This window comes from Amblyraja radiata, chromosome 12, assembly GCF_010909765.2.
Source record: "Amblyraja radiata isolate CabotCenter1 chromosome 12, sAmbRad1.1.pri, whole genome shotgun sequence".
NCBI lineage: Eukaryota > Metazoa > Chordata > Chondrichthyes > Rajiformes > Rajidae > Amblyraja > Amblyraja radiata.
This window is the reverse complement of record NC_045967.1, coordinates 21,491,317-21,511,156: the sequence shown is the minus strand read 5'-3', so window position 1 is coordinate 21,511,156 and position 19,840 is coordinate 21,491,317. Positions and strand designations below refer to the sequence as shown.

The following is a 19,840-nucleotide window of genomic DNA, read 5'->3' as shown; positions in this document are numbered from 1 at the left end:
AAATACCCAATGACTTGGACTTCACAGGCGTCTGTGGCAATAAATTCCATACATTCCTCATGTGTATGTGACAAATAAACTTGACTTGACTTGACTTGATGACTACAAAAATTAGATTAGATATAAGATATAATTTATTGCCACACAGCCAGGCTGGTGGAAATTTGGGTTGTCTGCAGCGATACAATAATAAAGAACACACAACCACAATAAAACTGTAACACAAACATCCACCACAGCATTCATCACTGTGGTGGAAGGCACAAAATTTGGCCAGTCCTCCTCCATTTCCCCCCCCGTGGTCAGGACCAGAGTCCAGAGTCAGTCCAGGATCGGCTCTTCCTCACCGGAGACCGCAGCTTTAAGTTGTTGTAGGCCACAGGCCGGCGGTCAAGATTTAAAGTCCCCGCCGCAGCCAGAAGCACCGTAAACTGCAGGGCCGGTGGTCGAAGCTCCCCTCCAGGGGTGATGGTAAGTCCATGCCGGCCCCGCGGTAGAAGTCGGCCGCAGGCCGGCAGTGATGGCTTCTTCCCCCGGGTCCCCAACGTGAGACCCCGGGCTGTAGACGCCGCACCAGCTGGAGCTCTGCAGACCGCGGCTTCAGGCTGCGACTTCAGGCTGCCGGCTGCCCCGGGTCAGCGAAACGGAGCGCTCCCCTCCGAAACGGAGCGCTCCCCTCCGAAACGGAGCGCTCCCCTCCAGCGAGGGCTCACCCGCTCCACGCCGAGAGTCCACGCTGCGCCCGCCACTGAAGCCCCGGGCGCGTCTCCGGGAAAGGCCGCGTCGATCCTTGATGTTAGGCCACGGGGGAGGCGACCTGGAAAAACTCGCCTCTCCATGGAGGAGGCGACCGAAGCGGTTTCCCCATCACCCCCCCACACCACCCCCCACATAAAACACACAAAGAAACATTAAATACAGACTTTAAAACATACTAAAAAAATTAAAAAAAGGTTGAAAAACTGACGAGCTGCATGACATGGCTGCTGCCAGAGCAGCGCCCCCTACTCCAGAGAGGTCGGATCGAAATACCTCCTTGTCTCCTTTCTATAGATGTTCTTTTATTCTGAGGACATGCCCTCTGGTCCTAGACTCTCCCACTACTGGAAATTTCCTCTCCGCATCCATTCTATCCAGTTCTTTCACTATTCAGTCAACTTCAATGAGGTCCCCCATCATCTTTCTAAACTCCAGCAAGCACTGGCTCAGTGGTGTCAAATGCTTATCATAGGTTAACCCAATAGTCCCTGGATCATTCTCGTAAATCTCCTCTGGACTCACTCCAATGCCAGCACATCCTTCCTCAGATATGAGGCTCAAAACTGTACACAATACTCCAAATGCGGTCTGACCCAGTGCTTTATAAAGCCACAGCATTACATCTCTGATTTTATATTCTAGTCGTCTTGAAATAAGCACTAACATTGCATTTGTCTTCCTTACTACTGTTCAACTTGCAAAATACCAGCACTCCCATGTCCCTTTGCACCTCCGATTTCAGAATCCTCTCGCCCATTTAGAAAATAATCTATGCCTTTATTCCCACAATCAGAATGCTTTGCTGCACTGTATTATATTTTTCACTTCTTGCCCACTATCCCAACCTGTCCTTCTGCAAAGTCCCAGCTTTCTCTATGCTACCTGCCCCTCCACTTATCTTCATATCATCCACAAAATTGGCCACAAAGCCTTCAATCCCCTCATTGACATGCAACTTGAAGAGCAGTGGCCTCGACAACAACCCCTGCAGAACACCACCAGTCACTGACAGCGAACCTGAGAAAGTTCCTTTTATTGACACTTTTTACCTTCTGCATTCAGCCAAACTTCTATCCATGCTAGTATCGTCCCTCAACTTCTTTAGCAGCCTCACATGCGGCACCTTTTCAGTCCTATTATATCATCCTTTATAATGGACTCTCAAATCTTACCAACCACTGAAGTCAGGCCAACTGACCTTTTGTTTCCCCTCTTGCTTTCCTCCCTTCTTGAACAGCGGAGTAATATTAGCAATTTTCCAGTCTTCTGTGACCACTCCTGACTCCAGTGATTCTTGAAAGATCACATCTAATGCCTCCACAATCTCTAAAGCCTCCTCCTTCAGAATCCTGGGGTGCAGTTCATTTGGTCAAGGAGACTTACTCACCTTTCAGCTTCCCAAGCACCTTCTCCTTAGTTATAGCAACACCACTAACCTTTGCCCCCTGACTCCCTTGAATTCCAGGCAATTTACTGGTGTCTTCCGCTGTGAAGACTCGCAAAAAACGTATTCAATTCATCTGCTATTTCTTTATTCCCCATTATTACTCCCCCAGTGCATTTTCCAGCAGTCCAATGTCCACTCTTGCCTCTCTCTTACACTTTATATATCTGAAGAAACTTTTGCTATCGTCTTTACATTATTGGCTAGTTTACCTTCATATTTCATCTTTTCTCCTTGTATTGCCTTTTTAGTTACCCTCTGTTGTTTTTTTTTTAAAGCTTCCCACCAATCTGCAATATTATGTGCCTTTTAGTTTTATTCGGTCTTTGACTTCCCTAGGCAGCCATGGTCACCCCATTCTCTCATTAGAATCCTTCTTCCTCTGGGATGAAAAAATCCTGCAACTTCCAAATTATTCCCATAAATTCCTGCCTTTGCTGCTCCATTGTAATTCCTGCTAATCCCTTTCCAATTTACTTTAGCAACCTTTAGATGAAGATAAAGATTTATGCTATCCAGCTTTCTCGCTAAAAGTTGTTAATTTGTACTAGGTCTGGAGTCCAATTTTTTTGAGAAATTATACACACAATTCCACATCAGAGGAAAAATGCATTCTGTCAAGATGGCTATTAAACCACTTTACAACTAAAATGGTTTAAAGATCATTTATTATTTTTATGACCATGAACTTTCATACAACCCTGAAACTTTGATGTTTGAGGTCCAGTTAAGGTCATGGGATAAGTTGAGCATGGCGTGAAAGGAGTATTAGGGAATTTAGCTTGCAAACATAAACTCAAGAATTTGGTGTATGGGCTCTTTGAGCAGCATTTTTCAGTCATAGTTATACAGCACAGAAATGTGTCCTTCTGTCCATCTTGTCCATGCTGCCTGTTGTACTTATCTATACTAGTTCTATTTACCATTAGGTTTATAGTTTACCATTGGACTTCTCTGCCTGGGTTAGTTATTTTTAAGAGCTAGATCATTGATTAAATGCAAAGTTGAAATTAGGTATACAGGCCACAAAATATGTTGCATTCCAGCATAATTATAAAAATAATTGGAAAATATTTGACTGGTTCTAAAGTTGAAACAAATTCAACAATTTTGCAGTGTAAAAAAAATTTAGCCCAATAGTTTATTGGCAGTGGTTTGAAGTGATTTGTTTCATAACTGACAAAACAAACAATTAATTTGAGAAATGTTAATGGCTCGCCATGACTTTTCAAAATCATGAAATGTTGTACTTATTGATTTGATACAAATGAATATTGCCTGTACAAGGTTTGTGTCTACATTTCTGCACATACAAAAACATTCAATTTTACAGCAGTTTGATCAAGGATTATCCTCAGGCACTTTGATTCTTAATTTATATAAACTAATATTAACAATTGTATTATAGTTTGAGTGAATTAATTCCCATCAGCTTCTGTAAAATTTATTTCATAAAAATACTATGTTGCAATGAATTTATTACATCTTTGCTGACATTGATGCAGTCAAATGTAACTCGATTTTCATTTGTAGAATGTTGGTTTCAGACCGTTTTCATTGGGTTTGCCAAGATCAACAGAATTTATCTGTATATGAGACCAGGTTTTGATGCCGGCATGGCATCAAAGATGTTGTGTTTTTAAATGGTTTGTTAAATTTGCCACCCTCCTTCTCCCCCCCCCCCCCCCCCCCCCCCCCCCCCACACCTGTTCCCCATTGCTTTAATAGGGTATCTAACCTATTTAATGCTATGTACAATTATACATTACAATTATGTGTTTAAGAGAAGGTTTTGTTCAATCTTTTTTCTATTCAATGCAAATTAATTTATTTTCAAAGCTTTTGGTGGGCAATGTCATAATAAGTTGCTGGCATTTACAGTCCACCAGTGGAAAACAGCAATGAAATAGGATAGGTTATATCTTTGAGTGTGAATGGTCTTTTGGAGCTGGTGCTGTCAAAAAATAGTTTTCTTAACGGTACAAAACTTAGAATTTATGACATTTATTTCAAGTGGCTAATCGTAGTTTAACATTTTAGTGGGGATTTTTATTATCAATACTGAAATTTATGCTTGAATTTACTCACTTCTCTTTTAGCTAATGTTTTAATTCAGTTTATTTTGAGGTAGGTCTTACAATTGCTGCAAGGAGAAGGATATGGGCTGGGAATATGCAGGATATTTTTAAATATGATTTGAAATCAGTTTATCTGGATTTTGGGAGATGGGTGGTAAAGCTGATTGAAAGATGGGTGAGTAAGCTGATTGAAAACTAGGCCCATGCTTCCATTTTGCTTGTATTTGATAAGTTATTTATTCCCTCCATCCATATAAATTGACTCTGTCAAAACTCATGTGTTCAGTACAATGAGTCATTTTGTCTCACAGTTCACATTCCAGGAGTAATTATATGAGCATTAGGTTATCAACACACTTGACATTGGCCTTAAAAAATGTTAGACCACCAGCTTTGAACGTATTTACTGCTCAGATTTTGAAATCTGCAATGTCATTGTTTATTTTCAACCAGAATATGACATTTATTTATCATGAAATTGCTGACGGGTTGTATTAATGTTTTTGAAATGTTGTCGCATACCATTGTCAGTTAACTATACAATATCCCTTGTAAAATATTGTTTGTATCTTCTAGATACTTTTGCTGGAAGAGTAGTTGCTGTTGTGGAATCAGTGGAGCAGTTTGAATTGTGAATAATTTTGTTGCAATCATTTCTCTGTTTGCAGCACTTTTGTGAATATAATGCAAAATTGGGGAGCAAACATTTGCACAGAAACAAATGGGATTTATAGTGATAAACATGGGGGCTGATTTTTTTAATAAATTATTAGCTAAAATTCAAAAAAATGTCTTGCAGTTGGGAGGACACCAACTGTCAAAACAGAAAAATGTAGGAAATGGGCTTTCCATTTGCAAATTTATAGTAATTGATTAATGTTTCATTATACATATAAAGATTTCAACTGAGAATTTGTGATGGAGTAAACTGGGCAAAACTGACATAATTTGGAGTTCTAAGTAATACATATTGCAGAATCACCTGCAAAAATTATATTCATAGATTCCATGCGGAAGTCAATATGCATAATTTACATTGTTGTACTTAAATTTCCTTTATTGATATCAGCCTTGAAGATTGTATTCCCGTTAACCAGTTTTCCAGTTGGAATTTAAGGGAAGATGAAGCCCCACAATTCTTTTAATAGGCCAGTGTATATAAAAATCCAGTGTATATATGGAAGATATTTGCAATTTGTAAAATACATTTTGTAATTATAATTTTTCATTGTTAATACTGGTAGTAGCTTGTTATTTGCAAAATAATTTGCAAATTTGGTCATGGTTTAAATAGAAACTAGTTCAATGTTTTCACTTGGCTCTTTAGATACAATAGGATTGTTTAAAATCACGTGTAAATAAATGTAGTACTGAAGTCCTACTTTCCTATTTTACTTCATACAAATCATTTCATTTGGGTTCAGTACAAAATTCTGTATATTTATGTATTTTAGTTGTCAACCAGGTGAATCCGATTGTTAAACTTGCTCAATATATAGGTTTTCCCTCAAGGGGCCTAGAGATGTAAATAATTTGTATTACATTTTGCATGCATGGAGTTATTTGACCAAACCCAAGACTGTATACATGTATGTATAATGTACAGTATGTTTCATAAATGGTTTCATGTTTGAGAAACAAAGCGATCTTTTCGGACAGTGGTGTTATCATTTTGCCTGGGCTGAATAATTATAGGAATTGGCGGGTTTTTTCTACTGTTAAATAAATCAATCGCAATTCCTTTGAATAGTCCGCGGGAAAGTACTTTGTGTTTTATAATAACCTGTCATACAATATCTTCCCCAAATCCTTCAATAGACTTCCATCTCTTTAAGCTGTAGTCTTATGAACCATGGCTCTGTCTGCCTATTTTTCCATTTTCTTAGTTTCCTTCACCCCCAGTCTGAAATGTCATGCGGCATGTTTCCAGACTGTTCACACTACTTCTCGCTTTAATATATTTTTGTTTTTGTGCGTGGCATACTGCAAGAGAAGAAGAACAAGGTGCTCACGATCTCCCAATGTGTAGTTGAGGTGGTTGTAATGAGGAAAAAAGAATAGTTCAGAGGACTTTTTAATTATTTCTTGAACTTTTTGTTTATTATAAATCTACCAAATACTATGTTTACATACCTGTTATACTGCAAATACGGATTTCATTGTTCGATTTTGGGACATATGACACTCTGGACTGAGTTCAAAGGTTTGTGGCTCTTAGAAGGATTGTGTAGGTTGATAGAGATTAATTGATCGCTCAACTTTTGACCATACATTTTGTTCAGTACAACATTTGAAACCAGTCCAAGATAGATTTGATCCTTTTTACAGGGTTCCATTTTCCTTAATGAGAATAATGATGCCTAGAACTCATTTTTCCACATCAAAATTATAGTGTTGTTTCATATATTTACTATACTGTAAAAAATATGAGAGGATGTAGATCCTGATTTTAAATGTTGTTCACCATTGAATTTTTTAAGTTAAAGTCCAGTGATTAACAGGAGCTTTTGTTCCTTATTGTACTAGCAAAGGAAAATTAGGCTAACAGCACATGCGTTTACAATTATGTAATACAGCCCTTGGAAATAATAAATCGTTTCACATGCATGGGATGAAGCCATTGATGTATTTTTGTTATTACTCCTTCCTATTCACAGGATTGTTAGCATTGGACTGATTTTATAAATAGAGAGGAAAGGATGAACAACATAATTGTAGATTGTGGAGGACAGTGAGGAGAATACTCATATGCAATGACATTTTGAGGGTAAAGCGGTGGATGTTTGATGGTAGGCTGATCCAGAAAATTAAGATGCACAGGATTAATGGTGAGTTGGTTGTCAGGATTCAGAATTCGCATACTGCTGGAAGACAGCGTTGGACAATATTTAGGCTGGAGATCGCTGACCAATAGAGTTCTGCAGGAATCTGTGCTGGGACCTGTTATTTGTGACAATATAACATTAATATAAACATAGACAGGTTGGTTAGTAAGTGAAGATGACAGCAAGATTGCTGGGATCATGGACTGAAGAAGTTGTCTAAGTATACAACAGGAAATAGATCAGCTCCAGAAATGGGCATGGAAATAGTAGATGGAGTTTAATCCGAGCAAAAGTGAAGTGTTTCACTTTAGGAAGTTGATATTTATAGGACAAATATACAATTAATGTCAGTATAGAGGGATCTAGGGGTCCAACTCCTGTAAGTGCCAACACAAGTACGCATCAGGTCAATAGAGTGGTAAAGAAGGCATTCGTGGTATGCTTACCTTCATTGGTTGGGGCATTGTGTATATGAGTCAGGAAGTCATGACACGGCTTTATAGGACTTTAGCTCGGCGACGTTTGGAGTATTGCATGCAGTTCTGGTCACCCCATAATTGGAAGTACGTGGAGGCTTACCTAAATGATGCCTGGATTAGGGATTATTAGCTACAGTGAGAGGTTGGACAGACTTTGATTGTATTCTCTGGAATGCCAGCGGTTGAGGGGAGACCTGATAGAAGTATATAAAATTGGGAGGTATAGATTGAGAGGGTAGAGTCAGAACTTTTCCCAGGATGTAAATATCAAATATGAGGGAGCATAGCTTTAAGATAAGGGGGCCAAAGTTTAAAGGAGATTTTATATAGGATGGTGAGTGCCTGGAATGCACTGGTGAGATGGAGGTGGAGACAAATCCGTTAGTGGCATTTAAGTGTCATTTCGATAGGAGCAAGGAATGGAGAGATATGGGTTATTTCTAGTAACAGTACAAACTCACTACAGTTTGCCTACCACCACAACAGGTCAATGGAGGATTGGATCTCACTGGTTCTCCACTCTGCACTGGACCATTTGGACAATCAAAACACATACGTCAGGCTGTTGTTTTTTTACTACAGCTCGACGTTCAAGACCATCATCACCTCCAAGCTGGTTACCAGGTCCGGAGGGCAAGGAGCACCGCCACTCCACCTAGGGTCCGTAGGGAGAGGTCTGCTGTCAGCGACTGAAGGACTGGTGATGGGATCTAGGGAGTAGGCAGGGCCGAAGATGCCCTGGTTGGGTTGCTCGTAGGCCTGGCCATGCGGGCCATCCGCGAGTCACGGCTCCAGGCTGAAGAGGACTTTGCCCGAGCCTGATGCTTGCCTCTTTACCGGCGTTACGTCCGTGCCCGGGTGGGACATAGTTGTTTGGAAATTTAGTGTCTGAATAATTTGGTTATTTTGTAATATGGTGGGTGTGTCACCACGGTTTCGTTTTTTTGGGGGTTGGTTTGGATCGTGCTCGTAATCAACTAAATTATTTTTGATACAACAAAAAAAGCTGGTTACCAAGCTCACGCAACTGGGTCACTGCATATCTCTCTGCAATTAGATCCTCGACTTCCTCATCAACAGACCACAGGAACAAATGATTCATTGAATTAGTCTAGGTGTGACCATGATTTATGTTTATTAAGGATCCAGGTTTATGTACTGTGCCACAGTGAAAAGCTTTGTTGTGCTTTGCTGCCTCGACCTGAAACATCACCCATTCCTTCTCTCCAGAGATGCTGCCTGTCCCGCTGAGTCACTCCAGCTTTTTGTATCTACAATAGATAGAGCAATCGGTATGTCTATAAATGCCCCTTCCAGCTAATCCGCACAGATCCTGAGGACGCAGTCAGAGACAGCATCTGCACCAGTTGCTTTCTGCGGATTCATTCTCTCAAAAGCCAATCTTGCATCTGCCTCATTTAACCATTGGTACAGGTGCACCAGAGACATTACAGAGCAGTTAGCATTCCAGCACCGACCTACCTGTTCAAAGCTGGAGTAGATAGACTCAAAGATCAGAAGTAACTCAGCGGGCCAGGCAGCACCACTGGAAGAAGGAATGGGTGACGTTTCGGGTTGAGACGCTTCTTAGAATACGTTGATTTCTTCTGGAGGGGGGGGGGGGGGGTGCCCATTGTTGCCAGCAATACTGCTCGCCTCGGTAACCCGTTGTAGCGTGCTAGCCTTGCCACAATCTACAGGTGGCTGTGTTGAGGCATTGGGACTCCAGTTTAGTCCAGAATTCCCTGTTGGCATTCTAATAGAAACATAGAAATTAGGTGCAGGAGTAGGCCATTCGGCCCTTCGAGCCTGCACCGCCATTCAATATGATCATGGCTGATCATCCAACTCAGTATCCCGTACCTGCCTTCTCTCCATACCCTCTGATCCCCTTAGCCACAAGGGCCACATCTAACTCCCTCTTAAATATAGCCAATGAACTGGCCTTGACTACCCTCTGTGGCAGGGAGTTCCAGAGATTCACCACTCTCTGTGTGAAAAAAGTTCTTCTCATCTCGGTTTTAAAGGATTTCCCCCTTATCCTTAAGCTGTGACCCCTTGTCCTGGACTTCCCCAACATCGGGAGCAATCTTCCTGCATCTAGCCTGTCCAACCCCTTAAGAATTTTATAAGTTTCTATAAGATCCCCTCTCAATCTCCTAAATTCTAGAGAGTATAAACCAAGTCTATCCAGTCTTTCTTCATAAGACAGTCCTGACATCCCAGGAATCAGTCTGGTAAACCTTCTCTGCACTCCCTCTATGGCAATAATGTCCTTCCTCAGATTTGGAGACCAAAACTGTACGCAATACTCCAGGTGTGGTCTCACCAAGACCCTGTACAACTGCAGTAGAACCTCCCTGCTCCTATATGGAGCTCCAAAATGGTGCTGCAAAGATTGTAGATTGATTTCTTGTATCACTCAAGATCGTTTGACTTCAATGCTGCAATTTTGGATTTCACCTGGTAGTAGACGTCCCGGAATATCCATGGTTGGGGAATACACAGTGGCTTGCAAAAGTTTTCATACCCCTTGAACTTTTCCACATTTTGTCACGTTACAACCACAAACGTAAATGTATTTTATTGGGATTTTATGTGATAGACCAACACAAAGTGGTGCATAATTGTGAAGTGGAAGGAAAATGATACATGAAGTGTGGCGTGCAAAAGTATTCAGCCCCCCTGAGTCAATACTTTGTAGAACCACCTTTCGCTGCAATTACAGCTGCAAGTCTTTTGGGGTATGTCTCTACCAGCTTTGCACATCTAGAGACTGAAATTGTTGCCCATTCTTCTTTGCAAAATAGCTCAAGCTCAGTCAGATTGGATGGAGAGGGTCTGTGAACAGCAATTTTCAAGTCTTGCCAGAGATTCTCAATTGGATTTAGGTCTGGACTTTGACTGGGCCAATCTAACACATGAATATGCTTTGATCTAAACCATTCCATTGTAGCTCTGGCTGTATGTTTAGGGTCGTTGTCCTGCTGGAAGGTGAACCTCCGCCCCAGTCTCAAGTCTTTTGCAGACTCTAACAGGTTTTCTTCCAAGATTGCCCTGTATTTGGCTCCATCCATCTTCCCATCAACTCTGACCAGCTTCCCTGTCCCTGCTGAAGAAAAGCATTCCCACAGCATGATGCTGCCACCACCATGTTTCACAGTGCGGATGGTGTGTTCAGGGTGATGTGCAGTGTTAGTTTTCCGCCACACATAGCGTTCTGCATTTAGGCCAAAAACTTCAATTTTGGTCTCATCTGACCAGAGCACCTTCCTCCACATGTTTGCTGTGTCCCCCACATGGCTTGTGGCAAATTGCAAACGGGACTTCTTATGGCTTTTTTTCAACAATGGCTTTCTTCTTGCCACTTTTCCATAAAGGCCCGGTTTGTGGAGTGCACGACCAATAGTTGTCCTGTGGACAGATTCTCCCACCTGAGCTGTGGATCTCTGCAGCTCCTCCAGAGTTACCATGGGCCTCTTGGCTGCTTCTCTGATCAATGCTCTCCTTGCCCGGCCTGTCAGTTTAGGTGGACGGCCATGTCTTGGTAGGTTTGCAGTTGTGCCATACTCTTTCCATTTTCGGATGATGGATTGAACAGTGCTCCGTGAGATGTTCAAAGCTTGGGATATTTTTTTATAACCTAACCCTGCTTTAAACTTCTCCACAACTTTATCACTGACTTGCCTGGTGTGTTCCTTGGGCTTCATGATGCTGTTTGTTCACTAATGTTCTCTAACAAACCTCTGAGGCCTTCACAGAACAGCTGTATTTATACTGAGATTAGATTACACACAAGTGGACTCTGTTTACTAATTAGGTGACTTCTGAAGGCAATTGGTTGCACTGGATTTTATTTAGGGGTATCAGAGTAAAGGGGGCTGAATACTTTTGCACGCCACACTTTTCAGTTTTTTATTTGTAAAAAAATTTGAAAACCATGTATCATTTTCCTTCCACTTCACAATTATGCGCCACTTTGTGTTGGTCTATCACATAAAATCCCAATTAAATACATTTACGTTTGTGGTTGTAACGTGACAAAATGTGGAAAAGTTCAAGGGTATGAATACTTTTGCAAGCCACTGTACATATTGTTATCTTTAGTAAATAGTCCTCTACACACTTCCCAATGACGTCTGACAACATTTGCATTCTCATCCAGGATAGCCGCAGATTTCCTGAATACCAACCAGTCCATTGATTCAAAGCAGTCGCAAAGGGTGTCATGGGTTTCTTCAGACCAGTACTGGATTGGGTACAGTACTAAGAATTTTAAATCCGCATGGTTTATACATGGGAGATTGTGCCTGACAAATCTGAGTATTTTGAAGTAACCAAAATCATTGACATGGGCTAACCCATTGAAGTTGTCCAGCTGATCAAGATCCTTGCTGAAATTCTTGATAACCATCTTATTTATCAATTATACCAAATATTTCAGTATCATCTGCAAACTTATTCATCATGCCTCATACATTCTCATTCAAATTGTTAGATGGGGGGGGGATTGGGGGAAACTTTTTTTAATCTCTTCCGACTTTTTCCGTATGGTATCTCCGTCTGCACTGCGGCCGAACACCATGTAGTGGCCGGTTCCTTTGTTAGGGATCGACGTCAGGACCTCCAACTGCAGGAGCCTCAATCGCCCCAATGCAGGGGCTTCTATCGCCAACTGTGGTAACTTCGATCGCCCCGACTACGGATGTTTTGATCGCCCTGACCGCGGGAGAAAAGGAGGAAGAAGGTAAAAGTTTTTCCATCACAGTGGGGAATGTGAAATCGCCGAAAAACAAGATGGACGTGCTGCCTGCGCTGGTGAGGACGGAGGGATCTCGGTGTTTGCGGGGACATCACGCCATGAGAACATCCTGGAGTCTCGTGCGAGTGTGGACGGCTTTCTGACTGTTCGGACGGACAGGGACTGCAGAGAGAATGACAGCGGTCGGTACAACTCTGGTCACATCACGGTGAAGGAGTGTGTGTGTGTCCCAAACATTGAACTGATGGCTGTGGGTCTCCACATAAGCTGTGTGCCCTAGGGATTCTCACACGTCGCTGTGGTGGCTGTTTATTTTTAAATTTTTATGTAGTTTTGTATCTTGTTGCTTTTTTGGGAGGATTGTATGGCAAATCAAATTTCACTGCACCTCAGTACACATGACAGTAAAGGACATTGAACGGCAATGGGCCCAGCACCGATCCCTGAGGCACAGCACTGGTCACAGGCCTCCAATCTGAAAATCAATCTTCCACCTCTGCTTCCTACCATGAAGCCAAATCTGTATCCAGTTAGCTAGCTCTCTCTGGATGCCATGCAATCTAATCTTCCTATCTTGCAAAACCTTATCAAAGGCTGAAGCCCATGTAGACTGCATCGAAGGCCTTGCCCTAATCAACCTCTTAGTTACCTTTTCAAACATAGAAACATAGAAATTAGGTGCAGGAGTAGGCCATTCGGCCCTTCGAGCCTGCACCGCCATTCAATATGATCATGGCTGATCATCCAACTCAGTATCCCGTACCTGCCTTCTCTCCATACCCTCTGATCCCCTTAGCCACAAGGGCCACATCTAACTCCCTCTTAAATATAGCCAATGAACTGGCCTCGACTACCCTCTGTGGCAGGGAGTTCCAGAGATTCACCACTCTCTGTGTGAAAAAAGTTCTTCTCATCTCGGTTTTAAAGGATTTCCCCCTTATCCTTAAGCTGTGACCCCTTGTCCTGGACTTCCCCAACATCGGGAGCAATCTTCCTGCATCTAGCCTGTCCAACCCCTTAAGGTAAGAATTTTGTAAGTTTCTATAAGATCCCCTCTCAATCTCCTAAATTCTAGAGAGTATAAACCAAGTCTATCCAGTCTTTCTTCATAAGACAGTCCTGACATCCCAGGAATCAGTCTGGTGAACCTTCTCTGCACTCCCTCTATGGCAATAATGTCCTTCCTCAGATTTGGAGACCAAAACTGTACGCAATACTCCAGGTGTGGTCTCACCAAGACCCTGTACAACTGCAGTAGAACCTCCCTGCTCCTGTACTCAAATCCTTTTGCAATGAAAGCTAACATACCATTCGCTTTCTTCACTGCCTGCTGCACCTGCATGCCCACTTTCAATGACTGGTGTACCATGACACCCAGGTCTCGCTGCATCTCCCCTTTTCCTAGTCGGCCACCATTTAGATAATAGTCTGCTTTCCTGTTTTTGCCACCAAAATGGATAACCTCACATTTATCCACATTATACTGCATCTGCCAAACATTTGCCCACTCACCCAGCCTATCCAAGTCACCTTGCAGTCTCCTAGCATCCTCCTCACAGCTAACACTGCCCCCCAGCTTAGTGTCATCCGCAAACTTGGAGATATTGCCTTCAATTCCCTCATCCAGATCATTAATATATATTGTAAATAGCTGGGGTCCCAGCACTGAGCCTTGTGGTACCCCACTAGTCACTGCCTGCCATTGTGAAAATGACCCGTTTACTCCTACTCTTTGCTTCCTGTTTGCCAGCCAGTTCTCTATCCACATCAATACTGAACCCCCAATGCCGTGTGCTTTAAGTTTGTAAACTAATCTCTTATGTGGGACCTTGTCGGAAGCCTTCTGGAAGTCCAGATACACCACATCCACTGGTTCTCCCCTATCCACGCTACTAGTTACATCCTCGAAAAATTCTATAAGATTCGTCAGACATGATTTACCTTTTGTAAATCCATGCTGACTTTGTCCAATGATTTCACCACTTTCCAAATGTGCTGCTATCCCATCTTTAATAACTGACTCTAGCAGTTTCCCCACTACCGATGTTAGACTAACTGGTCTGTAATTCCCCGTTTTCCTCTCTCCCTCCCTTCTTAAAAAGTGGGGTTACGTTTGCTACCCGCCAATCCTCAGGAACTACTCCAGAATCTAAAGAGTTTTGAAAGATTATTACTAATGCATCCACTATTTCTGGAGCTACTTCCTTAAGTACTCTGGGATGCAGCCTATCTGGCCCTGGGGATTTATCGGCCTTTAATCCATTCAATTTACCCAACACCACTTCCCGGCTAACCTGGATTTCACTCAATTCCTCCAACTCCTTTGACCCGCGGTCCCCTGCTATTTCCGGCAGATTATTTATGTCTTCCTTAGTGAAGACGGAACCAAAGTAGTTATTCAATTGGTCCGCCATATCCTTGTTCCCCATGATCAACTCACGTGTTTCTGACTGCAAGGGACCTACATTTGTTTTAACTAATCTAATTCTTTTCACATATCTATAAAAACTTTTGCAGTCAGTTTTTATGTTCCCTGCCAGTTTTCTGTCATAATCTATTTTTCCTTTCCTAATTAAGCCCTTTGTCCTCCTCTGCTGGTCTCTGAATTTCTCCCAGTCATCCGGTATGCTGCTTTTTCTGGCTAATTTGTACGCATCATCCTTCGCTTTGATACTATCCCTGATTTCCCTTGTTATCCACGGATGCACTACCTTCCCTGATTTATTCTTTTGCCAAACTGGGATGAACTATTTTTGTAGTTCATCCATGCAGTCTTTAAATGTCTTCCATTGCATATCCACCGTCAACCCTTTTAGAATTAATTGCCAGTCAATCTTGGCCAATTCACGTCTCATACCCTCAAAGTTACCTTTCTTTAAGTTCAGAACCATTGTTTCTGAATTAACAATGTCACTCTCCATCCTAATGAAGAACTCAACCATATTATGGTCACTCTTGCCCAAGGGGGCACGTACAACAAGACTGCTAACTAACCCTTCCTCATTACTCAATACCCAGTCTAAAATAGCCTGCTCTCTCGTTGGTTCCTCTACATGTTGATTTAGATAACTATCCCGCATACATTCCAAAAAATCCTCTTCCTCAGCACCCCTGCCAATTTGATTCACCCAATCTATATGTAGATTGAAGTCACCCATTATAACGGTTTTGCCTTTGTCGCACGCATTTCTAATTTCCTGTTTGATACCATCTCCAACTTCACTACTACTGTTAGGTGGCCTGTACACAACACCCACCAGCGTTTTCTGCCCCTTAGTGTTTCGCAGCTCTACCCATACCGATTTCACATCCTGCAAACTAATGTTCTTCCTTTCCATTGCGTTAATCTCCTCTCTAATCAGCAACGCTACCCCACCTCCTTTTCCTTTCTCTCTATCCCTCCTGAATATTGAATATCCCTGGATGTTCAGCTCCCAGCCTTGGTCACCCTGGAGCCATGTCTCCGTGATCCCAACTATATCATAGTCATTAATAGCTATCTGCACTTTGAACTCATCCACCTTATTACGAATGCTCCTTGCATTGAGACACAAAGCCTTCAGGCTTGTTTTTACAACACTCTTACCCCTTATACAATTTTGTTGAAAAGTGGCCCTTTTTGATTTTTGCCCTGGATGTTCCGGCCTGCCACTTTTACTTTTCACCTTGCTACCTATTGCTTCTACCCTCATTTTACACCCCTCTGTCTCTACGCTCACACATTTAAGAAACCCTTTCCCTTTAACTCCATCCTCCACTAGCCCATTCGACACCCCACCCCCCTTATTCAGTTTAAAACCACCCGTGTAGCAGTGGCAAACCTGCCTGCCAGAATGCTGGTCCCACACCTGTTAAGATGCAATCCGTCCTTTTGTACAGTTCCCCCTTACCCCAAAACAGATCCCAGTGATCTAAGAATCTAAATCCCTGCCCCGTGCACCAGTTCCTCAGCCACACGTTCAGGTCCCGTATCTCCCTGTTCCTGCTCTCGCCAGCACGAGGAACTGGAAGCAAACCGGAGATAACAACCCTGGAGGTCCTGCTTTTCAGCATTTTTCCGAGCTCTCTAAAGTCACGCTGCAGAATATTCATTCCCTTCTTTCCGACATCGTTTGTGCCGACATGCACTACCACTTCCGGATGTTCACCTTCGCCCTTGAGGATTTTCTGCACTCTGTCCGTGACATCCTGGACCCTGGCACCAGGAAGGCAGCACACCATCCTCGCATCCCGTCTGTTGCCGCAGAAACCCCTGTCCGTACCTCTCACAATGGAGTCTCCTACTACAATGGCGTTGCCTGCCTTAGGCCTTTTTGGTTTCGGCTCAACAGCCCTATTCGCATCACAAGCCAGTCTGCCGCCCAGTGTAAATACCTCTTCTGTCCCGACAGCTTCTAAGTGGGTGAACCTGTTCACAAGAGGTACAACACCCGGGGACGTTGGCATTCCATGCTTCCCTCCCGTTCTCACTGTCTCCCACCTTCTCTCTTCCAGTACCTTAGGTGTAACAATCGTACTGTAGGACTTGTCGAGGAACGACTCCGTTTCTCGGACGAACCGGAGGTCATCCACTTGCTTCTCCAGTTCCCCAACACGGCCCTTCAGGAGCTCTACCTGGATGCACTTTTCACATTTGTAGCAGCCAGAGGCACCAGCGGTGTCCTTGACCTCCCACATACTGCAAGCATCACACTGAATCAGCTTGCCTGACATCTCCTTCTTTCGTCTCTCCCTCTGCAGCGTTTTGCGTAGTCTCCTCGCCAAAGACTCTCGAGCCAAAGACTCACACTTTTCTCACAGGGCACTTCCCTCACAAGGCCGCTCACTCACTGCCGCTCGCTAAGAGCAGTCTTGCTTAAATTGACTGATAAATTGCCTGATTTACCAATTTACAAACCAAATTCCTCAGTTTTCAACTGTTTTCCCAGCACTGACTCACTTCTCTCCTCCCACTTGGGCTAGAGCCAATCAGTTGTATCTCTTGCTAAACTCCTGCTGCTGTTGTTGCTCCCAAAGCTACAGCAGTTCTCACTTGCGGGCAGCATAGCAGATGCTGCTTTACAGAGCCAGAGACTCGGGTTTGATCCTGACTACGGGTGCTGTCCGTATGGAGTTTCTCCCTGTGACATTCCAAAGACGTGGGGTTTGTATCGGGTAGAACTAGCGTACAAGTGATTGCTGGTCAGCATGGACTCGATGGGCCAAAGGGCCTGTTTCCAAGCTGTATCACTAAACTAAAATTAAACGACTAAAATGATCTCCCATGCTCAACCATGCTGCCCAATTAATTCCTGTCTTTCCAGGTGCATGTGCATCTTATGCCTGAAAATTGCTCCTAATGTGTTGGGAGTGGATGAAAAAGTGGGATAACTGAACTAGTGTGGACTAGGGATTGATGTTCAGCGTGGCCTCAATTTATCACATCATTCATGGTTCTGCCAGACTTTTGGGCAGTACATTTTAGACTTAGCAACCATTGAGTGATTTCCAGCTTTACCTGCTTGATTAATTTGTGCAATACATTAATTATTCATGAAGCAAAGGGGAGGGGGGGGGGGGGGGGGGGGGGGGGAGTAGCAGGACAAAAGAAGTATAGTCATGAGATCGATGCCTGAACATATTGTTAGTATCAATGTGATAGAGAGTGGTTAATAACTGAATACGTTTTGGAAATTGTGTAACCAATGAGTCCTGTTTGAAACTACACAATGTATCTGAGTTGCTTCAACTAATACAAATAATAAAGTACAATTATTGGGCTAAGTCATTATTATGGAAGTTATATAGAAGAACACTTAATTAAAACATTTATCATAGCCAGCAGATGTCAGCTATTTTACGTAATCAGACATCAGCTTATTTTACTTAGCCTCACGTGATTGTTAGCCATTTAGCAGCACTTAATTAAATAATGTTTCTAGTAAGCAAGACGCTAAATAAGTTACTTATTTCTACTTTTGCACCTTTGTATTCTTAATAAATACATTTACATCTTTGTATTAAACATAAACTAATATGTAACAGTATGAAATGGTGTGTATAACCTTGGCTTTAGCTAAAGCATAATGGTGACAAAGTAGACATAGCTGGGAGATTAGAAGTAACAGTTTGGAATTTGAGGGCGGCCGAAAGAGGAAGAGATATGAGGGGAAATGTAAAGACTGAACCAAGGTCGGAAGTTAATGGTGGCGAGACAGAGAATACTAGAATCAAAGATAGATTGATGCAAGAGGAGTACAGCATGCAAGATAAGGTGGAGAAGATATGGCTGGAAAACTAATAAAAAGCTGCCTGTTTCTGTGAATCCGAGAGCAATTAGAGAACGGACAGGTGGTGTCATCTCTGAATGTTCCAGCCGATGTTTGCAAATAAAGGCTTTCGTCTTCTTGAAGAATTCTACGTGTCTGTGTCATCTTATCCAACGTTGAGTCTTTAAACCACGACATTATCTGGTCTGATTTACTGGGCACTGGATGTAACTTGCAACGCTATCCATTTCTCTCTACATTTCCAGTCCTCTAGTTGCCCAGACAATTCTGACAGCCTCTCCCAAATCTGTAACTTCCAGCACCGGTGATGAGAGGAACATCCATTCCCATAGGCTCCCCTCCAACTATCACAATGTGAAATAATTACCATCCCCTTGTCGTCCCACTAAGGGTAATCAATTATTCTTACACATGTTTCGCTTCTAACTACAGACAGACAGACAGGCACCCGCACGCTATTATGTTCGGATTAAATTATTGCTTTTGGAGACCTGTATTTTTAATTCGATTTCAACCACTTGTTTAAAGGTAAGCTTTAAGGTATTAATGCGGCGGGAGGAAGTATTTAGTTGAATCCCATTCCCTGACAGCATTGTGTTATATAAATAAGTACAAGCTCGCCAAAATCTCTCGTTCTTGGAATCGGAGGGAGTTGCCCACAGATTCTATCATAACGTCGGATTGTCGGCAGTCAGGTTAACCAAAGGGGACACGTTCGCCCAGCCAAGAACACACAGGGTGAGCTTCTTTATTTGATACGTACCATTCGCGAGAAAACTCAATTGTATCCTATATATTTGATGAAACAATAGTAGTAAATGTCTGAACTGTAAATACACTAATTCCATGAAACAAACGGATTTGCAATGATATTTAAAATCCGTGGCTTTGGTTGCCTCTGTATATTGATACGTTATTATTGCCATGGTATAACTTGAACAGAAAGGTAATTGAGGAAACATTAACGTTAATTGTTTTTGACATTTAATTCGGTACGGGATATGGACCGCTCTGCTACTTGAATCGATAGTTTAGTCCTCATAATACTGGCTTGTTTCCCATCCCGAAGTGTTATGTGCGTAACATTCGGAAACATCGCCAGTGACTAATGCAATGTGATTCATGTGTTGCGCGATAAGTCATCTCGTGAATGCATTAGTGCAGTCATTTATCAGCGGAAAAGATTCCCATTTATTTATTTTTTTGGTCAGGTGATGTTTTAGA

General features: G+C 42.5%; 1 protein-coding gene across 1 annotated transcript in view; it reads left to right on the top strand.

Annotated features, from left to right (window-relative positions):
* Positions 1 to 19,221: 19,221 nt before the first annotated feature.
* The window catches only part of LOC116978996 (interleukin-13 receptor subunit alpha-2-like), a 31,364-nt gene continuing 30,745 nt past the window's right edge, over positions 19,222 to 19,840 (top strand). The window contains exon 1 of the mRNA XM_033030355.1: positions 19,222 to 19,354. The gene's annotated coding sequence lies outside the window, so the exon portion shown is untranslated. The remainder of the gene's footprint in view (positions 19,355 to 19,840) is intronic.